Source organism: Ranitomeya variabilis, chromosome 5 (genome assembly GCF_051348905.1).
Source record: "Ranitomeya variabilis isolate aRanVar5 chromosome 5, aRanVar5.hap1, whole genome shotgun sequence".
In the NCBI taxonomy this organism is placed as follows: domain Eukaryota; kingdom Metazoa; phylum Chordata; class Amphibia; order Anura; family Dendrobatidae; genus Ranitomeya; species Ranitomeya variabilis.
The window spans coordinates 105,418,616-105,442,803 of record NC_135236.1 but is presented as its reverse complement, the minus strand read 5'-3'; the positions used below and the strand labels follow the sequence as shown (position 1 = coordinate 105,442,803).

At 43.8% G+C, this 24,188-nt stretch overlaps 1 protein-coding gene across 5 annotated transcripts in view; it reads left to right on the top strand.

Annotated features, from left to right (window-relative positions):
* The window catches only part of ADD2 (adducin 2), a 157,538-nt gene that overhangs the window by 60,907 nt on the left and 72,443 nt on the right, over nucleotides 1-24,188 (top strand). Inside the window, exon 1 of one of the 5 annotated variants that reach the window (XM_077263100.1) lies at nucleotides 19,436-19,588. The exons of 3 other annotated variants lie outside the window; for them this stretch is intronic. The gene's annotated coding sequence lies outside the window, so the exon portion shown is untranslated. Of the gene's footprint in view, nucleotides 1-19,435; nucleotides 19,589-24,188 lie in introns of those variants that run through there. One more of the 5 variants, XM_077263097.1, reaches the window with a different exon arrangement.

Genomic DNA, 24,188 nt, shown 5'->3' with positions numbered 1-24,188 from the left:
TGCAGCAAGGATGGTATGGCTTCCCTCAGGTGAAGCTAGGTCCCCAGGGCTCCTGGTGTGTTTGGCAAAGATGGTGTGATGCCAGAAATAAATAGAGGATTCAAGGTTGCAGTCTCTTTACCTGGTTTACTGATGCAGGCATCCACAGTCCAGGGTCTAGATCATGGGTGCTGGTGTGGTCCGGCCAGCTTGGAAGCGACTCAGGAATCCCCCTAACCAGTTGGGGTTGGAAGCCTTCCACTATGAGCTGCGTTGTAGTCCCTTGCTGCCTTAGGCCTCACACAAGGTCCTCATGTTCTCTCTCTGTCCCGCTTTAGGTAGGACACTACCCGCACGACAGGTAACTCGAGCCTTTTTAGAGAGTCTCCCAGGATGACTCCAGGCTCTATCTGTTACTGTATCCTCGGGTGTTAATGATGGACAGGTGACTTAAAATCCAGCTGTCCGCCGCTTTCTGCTGTGGGGCATGAAGTTACCCCCACAACCTCGGTCTTCCGGTTACCGGTATCTGCGCTTCATCATGGAGGAAGCTCAGCCGCAGCTTCCCTCCAGCTCTTCACTCTCCTGTGCTCCACTTACCCTCTCAGTCTCCTACAGACTGCTCTGTTCTCGTTCCAGGAGCTGCAGCACTTCACGTGGCTGCACAGCCCCAGCTTTTCTCTCAGACTCTCTCCGTCTGCTTCCACTCTGCTCTGTCAGACTCCTCTCTCAGTCTCTCCCTCCGACAGACTGACTAACTCCTCCAGACCAGAATATATCTATATCTAGGGAAGCTCCCCTGAAACCGGGTTTAGAGCTCCCCCTTTTGGCCTGGAGTCAGAACAGTATTGTATGTGCTGAATACCTGATAAAGGGATCCTTCCTCGCTTCCAAGCATGACATCACTCTCCCCGTGAGGAAAGCAATGCCACTGTAACAACCGGTTACCTGGGGTGTTACATCTTGCTCAGTGGTGATCAGGTTTCACCCTCCCTCACCTCGGCTATGTCTCTGAGCACAGAACACCTTGGCTTCGCTCTTGACTCAAGGGAGGTTGAAGTTCTCGAATATGACAGCACTGGAGAACAATGGGTTCCTGGTTGCCCACATTTGATTCTTCTTAAATCTATGGCTGTTAATGTGGTTCTTTTTTTCTCAACAGGTTTTTTGTGAACCTGTTAACTATTTGCCAGAAAACTTTTGATGGTTCTGCAATTATGCCCCAATATATTAGCAATTTTAAGAGTGTTGCATCCCTCTATAAGACTTGAAAATCTGTATAGAAATTACAATATGATCAAGATCACTTGCCTAATAAGGCCATGTTCACACTTTGCGGTTTTTACCGCGGAACCGCCGCGATTTTGATGCTGCAGGTCCGCAGCAGTTTCCATTGCGTTTACATTTACATGTAAACCCTATGGAAACCGCAAACCGCTGTGCACATGCTGCGGGAAAAACCGCGCAGAAACGCAGCGGTTTACAACCCGCAGCATGTCACTTCTTTGTGCAGAATCGCTGCGATTCTGCACCCATAGGAATGCATTGAACCGCTTACTTCCCGCATGGGGCTGTGCCCACGTTGCGGGAAGTAAGCGGATAATGTGCGGGTGGTACTCTCCTCCAGGCCCTGGGAACCATATTTGTGTGTAAAAAAAAAGAATTAAAATAAAAAATAATGCTATACTCACCTCTCAGCGCTGCACGCGGCCGGCCGGTCAGAGTTGCTGTGCGAACAGGACCTGCGGTGACGTCGCGGTCACATGACCGTGAAGTCACGAAGGGTCCTTCTCGCACATCATCTTTGGAACCGGACCGCCGGGTGCAGCGCCGAGGAGATCGGGACGTCAGAGGGTGAGTATATAAACTTTTTTTTTGTTTTAACATTACTATTGATGCTGCATATTGCTGCATATGCAGCATCAATAGTATAGGCGGAAACCCGCAGCGGAAACCGCGGAACAAACCGCGATAAATCTGCAGGGATAACCGCAGCGGTTTTGCCCTGCAGATTTATCAAATCCGCTGCGGAAGAACCCGCAGAGGTCACCCGCAAAGTGTGAACATGGCCTAATTGTGCACACAGTGTAGTATATATAAGTGTATAAACCTATCTATCTCACTGGGAATATATACCATTGTTGTGAACTAAGCCGCTGCACAAGGGACCCGAGGTAATATGGCCGACTTCCACCTCCAAGGCAGCAATCAGCTTCTGTCACAGGTGCATAAAGGGGCACATTATGAGCTACTTTACTGCAAATGGCCCATAAACAGTACTTTCTTTGCACTGGGGACCTATCCGGTTTGTGTGCACCCATTTATCTCATATTTAGTTCATATGAAGAATCTTCTATCTGTGTAATTCATTGGGAAATTACATTCTGAGTAATTTATGTCTCGTGCAGGACAGATTCTAAGATATTTATGAATTGGCTTTATATGTCTTATTTTTATTCTCTGTTGTCTTTTTCTTGTGGGATTGTCTAATGAGATCTCAAAGGTGCAAGGATTATGCCAATTGTCTCGATGGGCACAATGGAGAGTAATTATGGGTGTCTCTGAGCAGACAGGGTTTTGACTTGCAGTTGGAGATATGTTATTGACGTACCACGTTGACAACTCAGTCTAGCTTCTTATAGATCTAATTTTATAATTTATGGAGAAATGTTGGCTATATATTGGCTGTATATCCTATATACTGTATTTCTTAAAGATCAATAGCAGTGAGAGAAGATTTTTTTACCCATCTAAAGGCACAATTGTCTCCAGAACAAATCAATTCAACTATAGGAGCTAGAGAAGACTTATCATGTGCCCCATTCATGGATTGGGATTGGACATACAGTTGTGTGAAAGTGTTTACCCCCTTCCTGATTTCCTATTCTTTTACATGTTTGTCACGCTTAAATGTTTCAGATCGCCAAACAAATTTAAATATTAGACAAAGATTACACAAGTAGCACGAAATGCAGTTTTTAAATGAAGGTCTTTATCACTAACGGAAAAAGAAATCCAAACCTACAGGGCCCTGTGTAAAAAAGTGATTGCCCCCTAAACCTAATAAATGGTTTGGCCACCTATAGCATCAACAACTGCAATCATGCGTTTGTGATAACTGGGAATGAGTCTTTTACAACTCTCTGGAGGAAATTTGTCCCACTCACCTTTACAGTAGTGTTGTAATTCAGCTACATTGGAGGGTTTCCGAGCATGAACCGTCTTTTTAAGGTCATGCCATGGCATGGCAATCAGAAAAAGGTCAAGACTTGGCTAGGCCACTCCAAAGTCTTAATGTTGTTTTTCTAAAGCCATTTAGAGGTGGACTTGCTGGTGTGTTTTGGATCATTGTCCTGATGCATAACTTAAGTGCTCTTCAGCTTGAGGTCACGAACAGATAGCCAAACATTCCCCTTCAGGATTTTTTCCCCAGACCATCACACTACCACAATCATATTTTACTGTTGGTATGATGTTCCTTTTCTGAAATGCTGAGCTACTTCTATGCCAGATGTAATGAGACATACACCTTCCAAAAAGTTAATCTTTTGTTTTGTTAGTGCACAGAGTATTCTACCAAAAGTCATGAATATCATTAAGATGTTTTCTGGCAAAACTGACACAAGACTTTATGTTCTTATGGCTCAGCCACAGCTGAGGCAAGTGAGGTCTGCAGTTCTTTGGATGTTGTTGTGGGCCCTTTTGTGACCTCTTGGATGAGTAGTCGCTGCACTCTTGACATAATTTTGGTCGACTGGCCACTCCTGGGAAGGTTCATCACTGTTCCACGTTTTTGCCATTTGTGGATAATGGCTCTCACTGTGGTTCCAAAGCTTTAGAAATGGCTTTAAAACCTTTTCCAGACTGATTGATTTCAATTACCTTGTTTCTCATTTGTTCCAAAATTTCTTTTGATCGCGGCATGATGTCTAGCTTTTGAGGATCTTTTGGTCTACTTCACTTTGTCAGGCAGGTCCTAGTTAAGTGATTTTTTTTTCTTTTTTTTTTTATTGAGAACAGGTATGGCAGTAATCAGGGTTGTGTGTGGCTAGGGAATGTGAACTCATCTTCCCAAAGATGTGACAAACCACAGTTAATTTATGTTTTAAGCGGGGGGGGGTTACTTTTTCACACAGGACCCTGCCGGTTTGGATTTCTTTTTCTTTTAAAAATAAAGACCTTCATTTAAAACTGCATTTTGTGTTTACTTGTGCTATCTTTGTCTAATATTACATCTATTTAGTGATCTGAAACATTTAAGTGTGACAAACATGCAAAAGACTAGGAAATTAGGAAGGGGCAAACACTTTTTCACACAACTGTACTATAGACAAATATTGTGTACAGTATCTCAGTAAAGTGCTGTGAGCTCTCAAGTATCCGCACTTTCATGCTGTATAAAGTTTATAAAACATTGACTGCTTTCAATAAGTCAAACGAATCACATGAGCACTTTATGCAATGATTGATTAAAGGAGGAACGAGGCAGTGCATGTTATCTGCATATATTGCATGTTACGGTGGGTTTCAGCTCGGTCCTGGCAGCTTTTTAAGACCGAGCTCGAGTCAATTGTTGCCAAAATTGTGCACTGGTCTAGCATCCATCCAGAAAATGTTGCATGCTAATTTTTTTCTTCTCTAAAACCAGTCCAGTGCTACAACAAGTGATGTGCATGATTAATGGGAAGAGTCCCATAGAAACTATAGGATCAATTCCTACATCAGCTTCCCTGTGGCATTTTTATGCCACATTGGAGGAAAAAAAGCTGAATGGCATGAAAACTATACATTACTCAACATTACTCAACAGTCAGCATATTGAGGGTTGTTTAAAGGGGTTGTCTCAAGATGGAGCTTCATAAACGCTCCTGGCCACTGGCTTTCTGCTCGCCTGAGGGTGAAGGTGGGTGTGATCTCCTGAAGATAAAGAGTTTGGTTGTAGTGTTGGTTTGAACTGGTCTCTCTTTGCCTCTGTAGCATGGGAGAAGCCCAAGGAAGGAGACTGAGGCTGGTGGATCCTGCTGGCCTCAGAGACACTAGCAGGCTCTAAAGCATATAACCTGCTCGTTCCTTGCCAAGGTAGCCAGGTGTTTGGACCAGGCGGCGACTGTAAAGGTGGCTGGTAACCTAAGTAATGAACTACACACTATAAAATTAAAGATCCCTCTATTCTTAAGAACATGGAGGATTTTTAATAAGGGGTTTAGTCATTTATAAACTTGAGACAACCCCTTTGATGAGCACTGACAGGTTCAGAACTAGATCCTGGTTCAGACACAGCAGATTCAGAGATCAAGCCCAGGCCAGACAGGCCCAGGGAAAGCAGGTTCAATTAGACAAGACCTGGCAGGCAACGGACTTAGTAGCTTCAAGACAAGCTAGACACTAAAGTCCTAGATGTTGAACAGGCACCTCCCTATAGGGGAGGGTGCCTTAAATACCAGATGACCCCCATCTATTGGCTGGGGACATCTTAGGAGTGCGCACTACCCCTCCAAGAAACAGGAAGTACGTGTGCACACTAGGCACATTGCCCAGAGATCTGTGAGGTGAGCACAGGTACAAGGACCAGGGAGCTGTGACGGATGCCCGCAACAGGAGCGTGAATGGAATGGTGAGCATGTGGGCATCCCTGCCGGGGGGAGGAGAAGCCACATAGAGACGCTGGAATTGCAACTATACTGCTCCTCTGATATTCCTCTTGTAAATATATAAATGTATGCTAAATGCGACAACTGAATAGTATAATTCCCTTTGTTAAATGGAATCTGTCAGTAAGAGCCACTATACCAAACTGTTTGTTTGAACTGTGCTCTCTTAGCCGCTGTAGCATGGGAGAAGCACAAGGGGACTGAGGCTGGTGGATCCAGCTGGCCTCAGAGACACTAGCAGGCTCTAAAGTTTATTGCCTGCTCGCTCCTTGCCAAGGTAGCCAGGTATCTAGACCAGGCTGGGACTGTAAAGGTGGCTTGTAACCTAAGTAACGAACTGCACACAATAAAATTAAAAAAAGAAAAAAGAGGATTTTTAATAAAGGGTTTATTCATTTATAAACTTGAGACAACCCCTTTGATAACCACTGACCCGCCACTAAAAGAGGCTTAGTCACCTCTACTGATTTATCTGTTATAGTGAATATCAGATAAATCACAACTGACCCATATTATGTGCCAGGAGCCAAATATATTAATAAAACATTAATTTTATTCATTAATATAAAAAAACACAGAATGAAAGGCAGTACATTTAAAGCAAATGGCCTAGTAGCAGACACAAACCACAAACAGATTTGGTGTGTGAGCTAATCAGAAAACATAGACATATGTGGGCTGATCTACCCCTGACAAAGCTGTGGTGAAACACGTGTTGGGTCACTTGGTGGGTGAGCTGATCATACCTACGTTATTTACTGTAGGCCTGTCTGCATACTGGCTATATTCCCCTATTTGCACTTATCATTTACTATTCTGTTTCTACCATAACTACTGTTATTGATAAGGCTTTTTGAAGGGGACCTTCTAAATTATTATGTCATCGTAAATAATAATTTTTTTTCTATATGTATGCATTCAACAATAAATTGTCAGTTGAGATATGATATTATCTCCTCATTTTGATTCACTATTGATATATATTGACACATCGCTAAATGTAGAAATAGTGTAGGGACACACTCTATTGACAAAGGGACTGGAAATATCTAGTTGTCATATAAATTCATCCTTTTCCAACAACACAGGAACTGCACAATGCAAAGTTCTTAAAAAAAATTGGGCTCCAGCATTGGCAAGTCTTGAGGACAGTGTATACCAGCCCTTTAAAGGGAATCTGTCACCAGGTTTTTGCGACCTCATCTGGGAGCAGCATAATGTAGAAGCAGAGACCCTGATTCCAGCGATGTATCACTTAGATTACTGGGTGCAACAGTTGTGTCGCAATCTGAGTTTTTAGTTGTAGCATGAAAGCTGACCCCACCCACAACACAGCTTTCATATTGACAGTAAGCTACTAATCAGTGCTGGAGGCGTGGTCAGACTAGGGCTCATGTGAGCTGTAGTCCAGGCAGTAATAATCTCCTGGTGATACAACTTTCATTGTAAGTAAACAGCAGACAGACTAATAAGTAAAACTTCTCTGAAATCAGTGTCTCAGCCCCTACCCCATGCTGTTCTCAGATTAAATAGCAAAAACTTGCTAACAGATTCTCTTTAAGTGTATATTTTGTTTATACTGTTATTGTCTATAAACAAAATATTCTTTTTTTATGCTTATATTTATGCAATTTCACATTTTTTTACTTTACTCTCGTAAATAACCACAACAATGCTAAAACAAATGTAAGTGGCTTAATAAACTTAATAGAGGAGTCTGTAAGTAATGTCCATCTCTGCCCTGCAGCCCTCGCCTCCCATCAATCCTCATTGCCTCCCCTGGGTGCTCCGCACAGAGATTCTGAAACGGCAATTAATCTTTTCTCTAAGAGGATGCAGGGTGAAGTCACAGACAGACCGCGTTATGTCCTGAGAGAACCGCCAGCCCCAATGGGAGCTGCTCCTACCTTGCAACAATGGAAGCCAGATTTCTCTATCATGGAAACAGCCGGGGCTCCCTAGCGTCTAATCTGCCATGGATGCACCATGCCGCCTGGCACTGCCCTTCCTGCTGCTTTACTGTGGTATAATGTCACTTTAATAGCCATTAATTACACTCTGAAAATAATGTCTTCAGGCCCTCAGGCACAAGTGCAACAACACAATCCCAACTGGCACAATAAATGAATAGCTGAGAGTGTGATGGTGACTCATTCGGAAAGGTTACCCGTAATAACACTGTTTTGTCGTCTTCCTTGTTCCCATTTTGTTGCAACGTTACTTTTTGTCTGAACAGTTTAATTGCTGGCTTTCGTCTGGCGTTTCCTCCCCAAATATTGCTGCGGTTTGCGTTTTGCACACAAGGGCATGTATTAAGTGCACAGTGTGGACTCTATGACAATGTGCTAAGCATTCTTGGACTGGACCACAGGAGAACAGGGAAATCCTCTGGTGGGCCCCTGTGCAGGAGTGAGACACCAGCCTCTTATATGAGCAGTACTTGGAACAATGTACATGAATCACTATATACAGATAATAGCGACATCTTATTCATTTACCAATCTGCCCAGTTCATTGTTATATATTTGTGATTGGAACTAATGTCACATTTGCATGTAGCTGAAAAGGTCGGCCCTGGAGTTTTTTTACTGGTGGGCCCTTGGCAACCCACTCCGACACTGGTTGTAAGGCCTCATTCAGACATCCTTTTTTCACAGATAGAAGACGAACCCATTGATTCGACGTGCATGTAAAATCGCGGCATGCTGCTATTGTACGCATATATCGTCCAAGACTCGCCAATGCAAGCCTATGGGTGCAAGAAAAACTTGGACGCCGCACGGACCATCCGTCTAACTTGTGACAAATACGCACACATTTTCCTCATTTCAGCCCATTGAGCAATTTAATTCAATGGGGAAAGTCAGTGAAAACTTTAAAGCCTTACGGATGTTATACGGATACATGGGTGGGAGAAAATCGCATCATCGCATTGCAAACGCACTACACATGGATGACCATACGGAGAACATTCTCGGCAGGGAGACTCGATTTTTCATACGTTTACTCTGACTTCGGCCTATAGGGAAGAATCTGTTGAAATCTAGGTCCAATTTAACTCGTTAAACAATGAATCATCTAACTAGAGACCAGAGCAGGCAATACAATGCAAAAATAAAACAAACACCCATGCTGGACAGAAAACATCAAGTGATTGAGATCACTTTGAGCCAGTAGCGTAGCTACTCAGGTCAGGAGAGCCACCGGTCAGTCCGAGGATTGCGATGCGATCCTCACACAAGGAATACGTCCATCTGTCTGCCCTCTAAAAGGTATAACAATACAGTAACCACGAGCTGCATTCTATGTTATAATAATAATAAATGACTTATTATGAAATTATTAAGTTATTAAAGAATTGTGATAAATGTCTGCAGTCATTCTGAGACTGCAGACTGCCAATTCATGATGGGGTGCGCCTGCCATCATGAGACCCCAATACCTCTGGTGCAATCAGGCGGTCATGCGACCACGTTTGCTATTCGTTTTGTAGACCACAGGTCGCTTTAAGCCTGTGGTCTCCAGAACGGCAGGGTGATGCATTGGCCGAGTCATCAGTGCATGCACAGAATGTCAGAATGTGAGCTAACGAGAGGGTCACTATACAGTTTGGTGGCAATCATACAATGTGGGATCCCATATACAGTGTGAGAGCCCATATACAGTAAAGGGGCCATCATAATGTGTGGGGCCTACTGTGGGCGCCATTATACAGTGTGGGAGCTAATGGGAGGGCTATTATACAGTGTTGACTACTGTGCATGGCCCTCATAATGTGTGGGGACTACTGTGGCAGCTATTATGAAGTGTGAGGGACATTATACAGTATGGGGGCTACTGTGAGGACCAATAAACATTGCTGAGACTATTGTGGGGGTGCATATACTGTGTGGGGGACATTATAAAGTGTGAGGACTACTGTGGGAGTCATTCTACGGTGTTTTGGGACAGCAGTGGGAACATAATTCTATAGAGGAACTCTGGGGGACATCATACTATATGTAGAGGATCTGTGGGCCCATCATACTGTGTATAAGGAAGCTATGGGGCATTATACTGTGTATAGGGGAACTATGGGATCACCATACTGTGTATCTGTGTGCCCAGCATACTGTGTATAAGGGAGTTGTACATGGGGAACTCAGGGGACTTTATTAAATGTTAAGTGGGCAATGAAACATTATTATAAAGAGGGGCACTCAGTATTGTGATCATCAAAGTTGTACATGGAGTATTATTACTTTCTAGGGACAAAATGTGGAGGGCACATGCACAGGAAATTAATATTTCTTAGGGGCAATTTTACCATCTAGAGAGCACAGAAGCAGCATTATTACTATGTGAGGGCACAGTGGTGGCAGTATTAAGTGGGGCACTAAGAGGAGCCATTATTGTACCACACAGTAGGTGCAGTAATAGGGACACATACGGCGGCAGAAGCTCAATATTGCGGTATCGGCAGGATGAGGAGTTTGTGCAGGTTGGGAATACAGGGTGGGCCATGTATATGGATACACCTAAATAAAATGGGAATGGTTGGTGATATCAACTTCTTGTTTGTGGCACATTAGCATATGGGAGGGAAAACTTTTCAAGATGGGTGGTAAGTGGTGACCATGGCGGCCATTTTGAAGTCGGCCATTTTGGATCCAACTTTATTTTTTCCAATGGGAAGAGGGTCATGTGACACATCAAACTTATTGAGGGTTTCGCAAGAAAAACAATGGTGTGCTTGGTTTTAAAGTACTTTTATTCTTTCATAAGTTATTTACAAGTTTCTCTTTGTTTACAGCCATTGACATGTTGCAGACGTTAACACGTGAGGAGCTGATAGAAATTGTGCTGATGTCTGGTGAACGCAGTACCTGGGTCATTGCAGCAGATTTCAATGCAAGACACCCTACGCAAGAAAACTGTCACCATTCCCATGTTATTTAGGTGTATCCATATAAATGGCTCACCCAAAAAAGTTTGCCTCATCACTGAACATAATGTTCTGTGTAAACCGAGGGTCCTATTCCAATTTTTCTTTTGCCCATTCTGAAAATTCGGTGCACTGATCTGGGTCACCCTCGTTGAGATGCTGCAGCAGCTGGATTTTGTAAGGGTGCCATTCGTGAGTAGCTAATATCCGCCGAAGGGATGTTCGACTGATGCCAGATCGGCGCGCTGAATTTGCAGAATGGACAAAACAAAAATTGGAACAGGACCTTCAGTTTACACAGAACATTATGTTCAATGATGAGGCAAACTTTTTTTGTGTGGCCCATTTATATGGATACACCTAAATAACATGGGAATGGTGACAGTTTTCATGCGAATGGTGTCTTACATTGAAATCTGCTGCAATGACCCGGGTACTGCGTTCACCAGACATTAACACAATTTCTATCCGCTCCTAACGTGTTAGCCTCTGCGACATGTCAATGGCTGTAAACAAAGAGAAACTTGTAAATAACTCATGAAAGAATAAAGTTACGTTAAAACCAAAGTACACAATTGTCTTTTTTGTCAAATTCTCAATAAGTTTGATGTGTCACATGACCCTCTTCCTATTGGAAAAAATAAAGTTGGATCCAAAATGGCCCGACTTCAACATGGCCTGCATGGTCACCACCCATCTTGAAAAGTTTCCCCCATCCCATATACTAATGTGCCACAAACAAGAAGTTGATCACCAATCATTCCCATTTTATTTAGGTGTATCCATATACATGGCCCACCCTGTAGATGTGAACAGTGCTGGAAATGTGTGAATTCAAATGTGTCTTATTGTAATCTTTGCAGATAAGTCCTTGCTGGAGAAGTCAACATGTTGGTCTAGGCCAGATGAAAAAGACGGGAAAAGTGAACGACCCCACCAGAAAGAATGTCATCTGTAATCACCATCTTTAACTGTACTGTGATCTCTATATGTCCTGCAGGACTGGTAGCTACCACTATATGTCACCATATGGTGGTAATATCAGTACTGGTCATTGTATAGAGATTTATTTTCATTAGCAGTGGTCATCTCCTGAGGTTCCCCTATATCCACCGTAGTTATAATCATGGTTTCCTGGTTAGGGGTCACAGGAGGACACAGAGAGAAAAGCGCTCATGTGCAAGAACAATATATGGGCCCTTTGCAGCCCAAGAGCTCCTAAAAATACAAAATTGCACCTTCTTTAGTCGTAGAAATGGGCCCCCTTATCTCTTGGGCCTATGTGCTGCCGCACAGGTTGCACTAATGATATGTCCGCCTGTTAGGGGCCCACTCACACGTTTCGCCCTCTGAGCTGAACCCCTAGCTACGCCTCTGCTTTGAGCATTTAGAAACAGACACAAAAACAATTAGTATATACCAAAAATGAAATCATGCAATAATAAGGGGAGATATTCACACTTGACAGGGATTAGACAGCAGAATCAGTGAGTACATGTATGAAGAGAAGAGAGATGAGCATTATCTTCATGCCATGTTTAACTTCACACACTTTGACGATATTGCACTTAGACAGATATTGCCCAGAGTTATACTACTGAAAATCAAGCCTAATGTTCTAAGCAAAATGCTAAATATATCAACTGTCTCTCTATACAGCCATTATATTCTGAAGGGAACTGTCAGGCATTTCTTGCTGCTAAAAGAGGGGCTTCATGATTGCAGCCAGGTATAGTATTCCCTGACAGGCACTGACGTTGAAGATCCAACTGGGGACCATTGTCAGAGACCAGACTAGTCTAGCGCTGCCCTCGAACGGCTCTTTCCCGCGCTGCAGCAGCTGACTGTCAAGTCTCTCCCTTGCCTGTACATAGCGAGAGATCTGTCACTTGCAGCAGTACTGGGAAGAGCCAGACGGATACATCCCTAGACACAATAACCTACCTAACCGCAGAGATTAGCACCGAAAAGTCAGAAACCACATGTCCTAACATAACGGCACCACCAATCATATAGCGCACATAAATGTTTGATACAACTTACAGACACAGGCCAAGTCGGCATATCTGCAAATGGGCAGTAATTTCAAGATAATGTGTGATACAACTAATAGAGTGAATAATCCAATGCCAGCAAAGCGCCAACTAGACAAAAAAGCGTTAATCGCTGGTGGTTATACATTATAAATATTCTATTGCTGCCACATTATAAAGACATACTTACAACTCGACAATACCAATATACATACACAAATGATAGTCTGTAGATGTTTATTTTGAAGCCAATCTTCAAACTAGTAAACTTCATAAGACAAATCTTCAGAAAATACTAGTCCATACATCTTGACTCAAATCCTTGCATATGGAGCAGTTGTCACGGGTTTACCCAGACAGAGAGGAGCCAGAAGACCGCAGCATCTAATTTCTCCTACTCCTGCACTGATTAGAAGCACTTCACCTTCATATTAAAAGGTGCAAGTTTCTTCTGGCAGTGCAGAGGTTAATCTGCTCTGTTGAGAGCTTCTGGAAGCTTTCTTGCATTATGGCTCTCAGCTGTTCAGCCACTCCAATCTCCTACATAATCTGGGCGCTGGCTGGCACTTATTGTCAGAAATAGCTTATGCTGCGTGGCTGGAGGTTGTTAGTGGCTGTTATTGGAGAACGCGGTTGGTGGATTTATCTATGACTGTTGCTAGATTTTGAGTGTTTGATAATTCTCTTTCTGCTCCTATTTTGGTTTAACCCCATCCTCCACTCCCTGGTGTGTACCTCTGTTGTTTATGAGTGTATGTTTGGTATTATTCCTTATCTCTGTTCGTATTTCCTTCTAAGTCTGGTTAGTGTATTACGGTATACTACTACTCCCCTCTTCCCGGGGTAAAGGAAGGGTACGGATTGAGGATGGATTCAGGAGTTAAGGCAAGGTACGTGGCCCCGGCATCTTCATCATCAGAAGTAATCCTGGGAACAGGGTGAGCTAGGGCACCCCTAGCATTAGGGACAGAGAAGGAACCCCTGATCCTGGGACACCCGACAACAGAGTCGTGACTCCAGTATAATCAATTTGGCTGGTTTCTCTCTGCCCCTTTCTAGTTGATTGAGAGGTCTCTACTTATGTGCATGCATGAAAGAAAGCTGTCAATCAACTGTAGCCAAGCAGAAAAAAGCACCAGACTAGTCAGGTCTCTCCTTGTAGTCCTGGCTCTTCCTGTAGTTTGGCAACACTTTTTTTTGTCTGTAATACCGCAACATTTCAGAGTAAAACATACACAGCTATAATGACTCAGGTCAGGCTCTGATCCATTCTGTAAGTGGTTCGGGCAGCATGAATCTAATGACAGATTCCCTTTAAAGCTTGATTTCTCAGTGCTGGGACTTTGGATTACTACAAAACGGGTAGAATTTTTAGGATCCACACAGCCATATCACTAGTTTCAGTAGTAAAATCAACCTGACAGGTTCCCTTTAAGCTGGAATCATTAGAAGGTATAGGTGCCAGATTATAGTATGATATATTAAATGCACTTCTAAGTGTAGAAATGAGGAAGAGTACTGGGGACAATCTCAAGATTACCAGAACTGAAGGAGTCTTAAAGAGATAGCATTTTCTATAATCTCGATTATAGCATAGAGACATTGGAGAGGGGGTTCCACCTTGTCCTCTCAAAGGGCTCATACTCATCTGTGAGGAAAACGGACGAGTGCAATCCTAAAAAAAAATCGGATTGAAATGTTAATCTTTGATTCTCTGCCCATCTGTGATTTTTTTTCTCAGCTCAGATTGGGATTAGAAACGAATCACAGCATGCTGCGATCGTACTCGTTTATCGGACAAGACTCGCCGATGCAAGTCAGTGAGTGCGAGAAAAAAATCACACGGCATTCGGACCATGTGCGTGCTGTCTGATTTTTCCACACCCATGTCCTTGAAAAACCAACATTTCAGCATAATTTACAGTAAAATCACAGCGTGACCCGATAAAATAGAATAGAAAGATAATAAGTTGTCAGCACCATATATAATTAATACAATGCGTATAAGGCTACTTTCACACTTTCGTCGGTACGGGGCTGTCGCAAACCGTTGGCCCGACGGACGTTGTACTAAATTTAGCACAACGTGGGCAGCGAATGCAGTTTTACAACGCATCCTCTGCCCATTGTGATGAGCGGGGAGGAGGGGGCGGAGTTCCGGCAGCGCATGCGCGGTCGGAAATGGCGGACGGACACGTCGCAAAAAAAAAGTTACATGGAACTTTTTTTGTGCGTCTCGTCCGCCAAAACACGACGGATCCGTCGCACGACGGATGCGACGTGTGCCCATCCGTCGCGATCCGTTGCTAATACAAGTCTATGGGCAAAAAACGCATCCTGCATTTGCAGGATACATTTTTTGCCCATAACGACGGATTGCGACGGAGGACAAAAGACGGAAGTGTGAAAGTAGCCTTAAGCTTACTGTACATGCATTTAGTTAATAAATAAATAAAACTCTGGAAAAAATGGCTTGGGATCCCCCAACATTTTTTTAACCAGCAGAAGGAAAGCGGACAGCTGGGGCAGATGTTTATAGCATTGGAAGGGGGTAATACCCATGGAGCTTCCCATGCAATTAAGATCAGCTCACAGCTGTATACTTAGCATTTCCTGTTTATTAAAATGGGGGACCCCACCCAAAAAATGATGTAATCATAATAAACAGCAAAGGCTACACAGACAGCTGCGGGCTGATACTAATAGCCTAGGAATGGACCGTGGATATTGGCCCCCTTCTACACTAAAACATCAGCTCTCAGCTGCCCCGGAAATGGCACATCCATTAGATGCGCCAAGACTTAGCCATGCTTTTTTTCACTTGCCCTGGTGCGGTTGCAAGTGGGGTGATAGTATTGGGCTTGATGTCACCTTTGTATTGTCAGGTGACAACAAGCCCAGAGGTTAGTAATGGAGAGGCGTCTATAAGACGCCCTCATTACTAATCCCATAGTCAAATTGTGAAAAAAAACCACCCAGAATAAAGTTCTTTATTTGAACAAATGACATAGACTCCGTTAATTAGTCTAAATTTACCAAAACCACACATACTCACCTCAACACCCAATCCACTGATGCCAATGTCTCCGTAATAGAATTAAAATAATAAACAACCATATTCCTCACCTGTCTGCCGAGAAGATAATCCAATTGTCCCATGGTGCTTCTAGATGGCAGGCTTCATTGTTGCATGATGCGACAATCCAGCCTGCCATCCAGCAGAGACACTGATCTGCGCTGTGCTTCCTCAGCTCAGTGCCTCGCAGTGAACTCCTTTCACCTCACTGACGTCATCACGAGCATAAGAAAGTTCTCACGCTCGCGGTGCCATCAGAAAGGTCATCAGAGTTCAAAGCCAATGCACTCAGTTTGAGCCAATGACGTCAGTGTGAGCGGCGTTGGAACATCCAACAAAGTGCTATAAATACGAGAGGGTCTGTATCTGGTACTTTAGTTTGGTATGGGACTGAGCTGCAGTACTAATCACAGCTTGCATGCAGAAGTCACTAAGTCTGTGTAATTAATAAAGTAACTTTTTTCCCGAGGAAGCCGAGGGCGAAACGCGCATTGGGGCGCGTGTGTTGTCACCTGGACAGGAACATGGGTAAGATGACCTGATGGGAACACTGTTTTTGTGGGATACTTAGAGGCTTTTTTGCTGATTGGCTCTGATGGACCGAGACTATGATGGTTACACCTACATGTATTGATCAGTGATTAGACTACAACCATTATGATACTATATGCACTGGCACTTTAGTTTTATATTGATTTATTGGTTGTTACTGAGCCTGTACCCTCCATCTTTATACCCATGATGGCCTCATGGTGCTACACATTTTAGTGGGTGCACCTATGCTCCCGATTCAAATTTGCTCTGGTTGTGTTAATTGTAATTTGATTGTCATTGATATAAGCTTTGCACAGTTCTTGTGGAATATTTTACAAGGTTATAATAAAAATGTATTTTTACTTCTACTTTTTTTATGTGATTTTATGCTTCAATCCAAGAAAAAGAGTCCAATTATGCTGACCAGAGTGGCATCAGTTTTTCTTGGAGGTAGAGAAAAGAATAAAAAGTTTCTCCACCCTCTTCATTCTGTCACAGTGATTACAGCATATTCAATGTATAGTGAGCGGTGCCTGTAATCACTTCCTGGAGCATGGAGGTCACTGTAAGCGAGCGGCTGCAGGGAAGGTATAAGTTTTCTCCCTGTAGCTGCTTTTCCAGGAAGGCAGGATTTTTTTGGGATGAGACAGTTTCTCTTTAAGAGCTGTAATGAATACAGCCACCCTTGCAATGTACGACCAGCTGTAAATCTGCTAAATGAAATTCTAAATATCTTCGTTCTTGCCGCTATTTTTACTTTACTATGTCGCCGCGGTGTCTGAGACGTCTCCTATAACATTACATTTGTCGATAATGGTAAATTAGCTAAATGGCAAACATTGTCTTCGAGAGCTCGTAATCCACATGTTTGTACCTGTTAGGAGACATCATGTTCTGTTTCCATCTTTTTGCAAAACAAATAGTAAAAATTAGAGACTGCAGTGAAGGGGGTTGGGAATATAATGATCCTGTCCTCGTTCTCGGCCAATGTAGGAGCCTTGTACGGTGACTGCACATCAGAGTCCTGCAGGGACGAGCTGCATTTTGTTTGCTAATACGTTAGTATTAACATGTCTACATGCATTAACCAAGAGGGTTTACACTATTACAGCTGCATCTGAAATAATCCCTGGGAAATTTGGGCGCTGGGAGAAGGATGTGCTAATCCCTCTGTTACTGCTGAATGATGAGGAGAACTTGGAGCAGAAACAGAAGTGGGTCAAGATGGCCTTATCCTTCTCGTATGAAGGCTACTCCATATCCCTGTGGTGTCAATTTTTCGGTTACGGAAGTAACTAAAGGTTATTTAGTTACGTAGCTTGAAAAAAGGCCTAGGTCCTTCAAGTTTAGCCTTTCTCCACCAATTATACATTTTTTTGTCACTAAATCATCTATAACCCGCAATGTTGTGTACTGAGGAAATCGTCCAGACCTTTTTAAAAAACTGTTATAGTGTCTGCCATTACTATCTTGGTTGGTAGGTTCATGGGTCCTTGTGCAAAGTTCAGCTTGGGCCCCCCTAACAGAAATGCTTACAACACCAAAAACGCACCCACCTTACATTTTTATACTAAAAGTACATCGAAACAGAAAGGCAGACAAGACAATCCATTTTGAGCCTTCTATTCGCAATGTCTCTTTCATGGCCATTGGCTAGGCCACCATTCCTGCTTTTTAGACTACATAGAAAATTTACCTCTAAATTGCTAAGTGATGTAAGTTCAGTTTATTGTTACAGTTTACCAAGGGTTGCCTGTGGATTGGCATTCGTGAATTTTCCAGCTCACTCACTGTATGTGTATATTGAAAGTCCTCAAAGGGTATTTTTGGATTTAAATAATGGTAAATGTTTGATCACAGGGGCAATAGCCCATACAATCTGCAAAATTGAAAAGCCCTTCATTAATCCAGCACAGTGCTGTAAAGACGAGACGATCTGTATCTGGTGCTTCAGGTTGGTATGGGACTGCGCTGCAGTACTAATCACAGCTTGCATGCAGAAGTACTGAGTCTGTGTAAAGAATAAGGTAACATTTTAGTGGGGGCCTCATTGATTAGACTTCCAAGGATCCAACATAGGTGACCTATCATAAAGATAAACTATCATTATGCGGATAGGTGCACACAACTGTTTTCTCTCCATCCAAGAAAAAGGGTCCGATTATGCTGATCAGACTTTGATCAGAGTGGCATCAGTTTTTCTCGGAGGTGGAGAAAACAAAAAAGTTTCTCCACCCTCTGCATTTTGTCAGCCTGTGAAAATAAAATCGCACTTGGATGTCGTCTGAATATTATCTTTTTTTTTTTTCACAGACCCATAGACTTGCATTGCTGATTTTTAATTGACACTCAATACCTATGATTTTTTTTTGGACCACTTGGTCTAAGGAAAAAAAATGGGCATGTACCCAGCCCCATAGAATATCATGGGTATGAGTGCTATTGGTCAAAATCATGGATAGCATTCTTCTGATTTAATCGGTAGTATAAACCCTGAAAAAACTAATTGCAGGATCTGCCCAGTATAGTCTGAGTAGCTACAGGAGGATCAGGGCACCGGAGCTAATAAAGCTACGGTATATTAGTAAGTTATATTTTCACCATTTGAAGCTACTTTAACAGTTCTATTCTCTGGAACACCCCTTTAAATAGGATGTCTAGCTTGGAAAATCCATTTTCATATACTCCACTATAATTACTAGAGTAAGTTCCCTAATTGTGACTTTTGTTAAAGGGGTTGTCCACTACTGGAAATTAAAGAGAAAATATAGAAAATGAACATTTGCAGCCAGGTCCGCCTAAAACGTACCACCAATTGCTTTTTTTTGGAAATCATTCAAGCAAATAGGAATTTCCCTATGAAAACAACCCCTTTAACGTTGTCCACTTTAATCAGAAGATGATATGATGATCACAGATTGTCCCTCCACTGTAATCCCGAGTAATCAGCTGTGAACCGCATAGAAAACCTGCCAGCAAGTGCCAAATTCCTCCTACAGCGCCATCACAGGGGACATTAAGAATTACATGGTGTCCGTAGATTGTCAATGTAGTGTATAGACGTGGTGTGTAAGCGCTGTCAGCCCCAGCTCCTATCACACTCACTATCTCCACTGCTTACCTCTCCTGAGATGTATGATTTGGGTTTTGAAGATTCTTTGAAAGGGGGTGTTAAAAATGTGGGTGGAGTAGGCAATGGGTTTATCTCACGAAAACAGCCATCTGTCCTCCCTCCGTCACCAGATTACAGAGTCGATTCTCTGCAGAACTGTGACACATGTGGATCTGCATTCTCCATAGAGAGCACACATCACGTTCCCTGGTGGGACAGGTGGTCTTCAGAAGATGGACCGCAATCACTGGGCCCCTTGCCTCTTATTTTATCCCCTGAGTGAGTAATGGAAGCGTTGGGCTCCATATGACTGATCCATGATATTTTCCTGGCTTTATGGAATAAGACGAACATGAATTGTACGTGCATGTTTATTTCAGGCAGGCACCGATGTCTTTAGATTTCTAGGTGGATGGTATTAGGTTTGGTTTTGTTTTTTTATGTATTTTTATTTAAATTGTGTTTTGGAAAAAGAAAAATGCCTTGGTGCATATGATAGTCTGCACCTGCAACCCTTAATATATCTCTATGATTTTCTCCCAATCTTAATAGAAATGTTTTTTTGTAGAGTTAAGCAATATTATCCTGGTGGGAGACTCAGGACATGTCCTTCTCGTGCAGAAATACGTGTGATCACCGAGAGATGGAAGTTTGATTATATACTTGTTTGTGCAAATATTACTTCTGGCTGCCCGGCATAGATGGTTTTGGTTTCCTCATTATTTGTAGGGTTATTGTTTTTCAGTTTTTGTTGTTTTTTTTACATTTGGATCTAAATTTTGAAGCTACATTATTCATGGACAGACCGGTACACTTTAGTCATCTAAGTTATTCTTGTTCTTTATATATGATCACATATATTATAATATTTCCAATTTTATGATGTTGTATTTTTAATTTTTATATTTTCTTCTCCTCTCTTTGAACATACAGTATATACGCATTAATTATTTATTCAGTCTCTGTTAGTTTGGTACGGTGTGTTCCATCATCAAGGAGGCAATTTTTTTAATCCATGGCGGGTCAGATATATAATGTAGTGCAATGTGTTGAAGTTCCTTTGTGTAGGGTTTTCTTCCTAATTGAATGGTGTTACCTTGTTTTTACATTTTCTTCGGTTTAACTTTATTTACAACGTGTTGCAGCGCACTAAACTTTTTTCAGCGATGCCCACCTCTCTTAGGCATGTTTCACACTTCCGATCTTCACTGCCTGAGTACGGACCGCCATGTCTGGACTCTTCACTGCCTGAGTACGGACCGCCATGTCTGGACTCTTCACTGCCTGAGTACGGACTGCCATGTCTGGACTCTTCACTGCCTGAGTACGGACTGCCATGTCTGGACTCTTCACTGCCTCAGTACGGACCGCCATGTCTGGACTCTTCACTGCCTCAGTACGGACCGCCATGTCTGGACTCTTCACTGCCTGGGTATGGACCGCCATGTCTGGACTCCACTGCCGGAGTATGGACTGCCATGTCTGTACTCTTCACTGCCTGAGTACGGACCGCCATGTCTGGACTCTTCACTGCCTAAGTACAGACCGCCATGTCTGGACTCTTCACTGCCTCAGTACGGACCGCCATGTCTGGACTCTTCACTGCCTGAGTACGGACTGCCATGTCTGGACTCTTCACTGCCTGAGTACGGACTGCCATGTCTGGACTCTTCACTGCCTGAGTACGGACTGCCATGTCTGGACTCTTCACTGCCTCAGTACGGACCACCATGTCTGGACTCTTCACTGCCTCAGTACGGACCGCCATGTCTGGACTCTTCACTGCCTCAGTACGGACCGCCATGTCTGGACTCTTCACTGCCTGAGTACAGATCGCCATGTCTGGACTCTTCACTGCCTGAGTATGGACTGCCATGTCTGTACTCTTCACTGCCTGAGTATGGACTGCCATGTCTGGACTCTTCACTGCCTGAGTACAGACCGCCATGTCTGGACTCTTCACTGCCTGAGTACGGACCGCCATGTCTGGACTCTTCACTGCCTGAGTACTGACCGCCATGTCTGGACTCTTCACTGCCTGAGTACGGACTGCCATGTCTGGACTCTTCACTGCCTGAGTACGGACTGCCATGTCTGGACTCTTCACTGCCTCAGTACGGACCGCCATGTCTGGACTCTTCACTGCCTCAGTACGGACCGCCATGTCTGGACTCTTCACTGCCTGGGTATGGATCGCCATGTCTGGACTCTTCACTGCCTGAGCATGGACTGCCATGTCTGGACTCTTCACTGCCTGGGTATGGACCGCCATGTCTGGACTCTTCACTGCCTGAGTACGGACTGCCATGTCTGGACTCTTCACTGCCTGAGTACGGACAGCCATGTCTGGACTCTTCACTGCCTGAGTACGGACTGCCATGTCTGGACTCTTCACTGCCTCAGTACGGACCACCATGTCTGGACTCTTCACTGCCTCAGTACGGACCGCCATGTCTGGACTCTTCACTGCCTCAGTACGGACCGCCATGTCTGGACACTTCACTGCCTGAGTACAGATCGCCATGTCTGGACTCTTCACTGCTTGAGTATGGACTGCCATGTCTGTACTCTTCACTGCCTGAGTATGGACTGCCATGTCTGGACTCTTCACTGCCTGAGTACGGACCGCCATGTCTTGACTCTTCACTGCCTGAGTACTGACCGCCATGTCTGGACTCTTCACTGCCTGAGTACGGACCGCCATGTCCGAACTGGCTGCGGGTTGAACTCTACAGTCTCGAAAGCATATCTGGCGTAGTCAGACGGTCAATGTCGGACATGTGGAAGCAGCCTACACTATATTGAACTAGAAGCATCGCTACACACCCCATTAGGTGTCATATTTGTAATTCTTCAGAATTTTTCACATACTATATACACAGGGATGATCCCATATTTGAATCGACTGGGTGAATAGGGGTAATGTGGATCTGCATAGGACTCACCCTCTCTACAAATACTTTATCCATCAAAGGGGGGAAACCTTGTCATGGCGAACAAAGCCCTGTTCAAATGCAATAATTGAGTCCAGTCTTGGACACAGACAGAAAATGGCCCCTGTGCAAGAACAGAATATGTCTTTTGCAGGCTAAGGCTAAGTTCAAACTAGGCGTTTTTGCAGCATTTTTTAATGCTTTTTAATGCTTTTTAATGCAAATTTTCAGTTCTGTTTTACAGTACCAGCAGAGTCTATGAGATTTTAGAAATCTCATGCACACAGCTTGTTTTTGTTTGTCATCAGGAGTTTGTGCTTTGCACTTTTTTTTGCACAATGTCACTTCTTTCAGCGTTTTTTCAGCATTTTTCACCCATTTAAATGGATGGGTGGTGAAAAAACGCAGCAAAAAGCGCAAGAAAAAACAAACAAAACCTGTTTTTTTCTGCAGCTTATTTCCTGCCAAGAGATCAGGTTTTGATGCAGAAAAAACACTGAAAAAACGCCTAGCGTCGACTTAGGGCCCCTTCACACTGTGCAATCAAAGTCTGAACGAGCGTTCGATTTGTGACGTTTATCCGTCCTCGTTCCGAGGTTGCAAAGTGTGACATGGCGTTACGATCTGCGACGCAGCCCAGCATCGTACGATGTGAAAGAAAGAGCAGAACTTTCTTTCGTCGTAAATGTCTCGCTGTGGCGGTCGAAATCGTAGTATGTGACGGCGGTCATACGAGCTCGTAATGCGACTACGTGGGTTGGGCTTCCGCATACCTGTCTCCTGATTGGGCGTGACGTTTTAGCACGCCCATGCTGGTAATACGTCACGCTCGGAGTCGTAGGACTATGGCGGTGTGAAGGGTAGCGTACGATTGCGACGCGTGACGTTCACATCGCAACTACGTCAGAAAAAGCGTTAACATCGTAGAGTGTGACCGCTGGCTACGAGCTCATACTGCGATGTCGAATATGACGCAAATGCGTCGTAATCGTAGCAGAATCGACCAGTGTGAAGGGGCCCTTACCCTAATAGTTGCTTATGACTGAAGCTGCCTGCTGCTTTGGAGGTAGACGTGGCCTCATACTTTCTAGGCCCTTGTCCAGCTCCACAGGTTGCACTAATGTTATGTCCGCTCCTCTGGGGCAGATACAACATTGGTGCAGATCCATGGGCCTAAAAGATAGGGGGGCCATATGCACCTCCAAAGCAGATGGAAATGTGCACTGTGATGATTTACTGTTCTGCAATGGACCCATACATTGTTCTTGCACAGGGGCCTGTGTCCACCTCTGCCGCTCCTGATTGAGCCGTTCTTCACACGAATTTGTTACGGGACCTCGATATCAAAGAGAATTTATACTGTGATAATTCCAAGGAGATATATAGGATTTATAAGTGCCACATTGTTGCACTGCGGTCATCTGGAGCCTTATCTTAGAAGCATCAGCTGCATGGGGGGAGGTTTGCTAGTTTACATACATTTTGCTTAAAAAGACTGCAATGTGGGATACACCCAGGCTCGGACTGGCCCACAGGAGAAGAGGAGAATCCTCCGGTGGGCCACCACCCTCTTATATGAGCAGTACTTGGCACAATATGCATGAATCACTATGTACAGACAATGGTAGGATCTTATTAATTTACCAATCTGCCCAGTTCATTGTTATATAAATTTGTGATTGAGGATAATGTCACATTTGCACGTTGCTGAAAGTGGGGCCCTGGCGTTGGTTACTGGTGGCCCTTGGCACCCCGGTCCGACGCAGGACACCTGTGATGAAACAATGTAACTGCATTGCCGTGTTCCTGAGACTCTCCCTGAAGACTACATTGTCCTTGAATTAGGGACTTTATTAAGAAGTATTTGAAGGAAGACGCAGCGTCACATTTCGGATTCTGTACGTGGGGCGACTCCCGTCCTTTACTGCTGTGTTTGTAAATCTGGA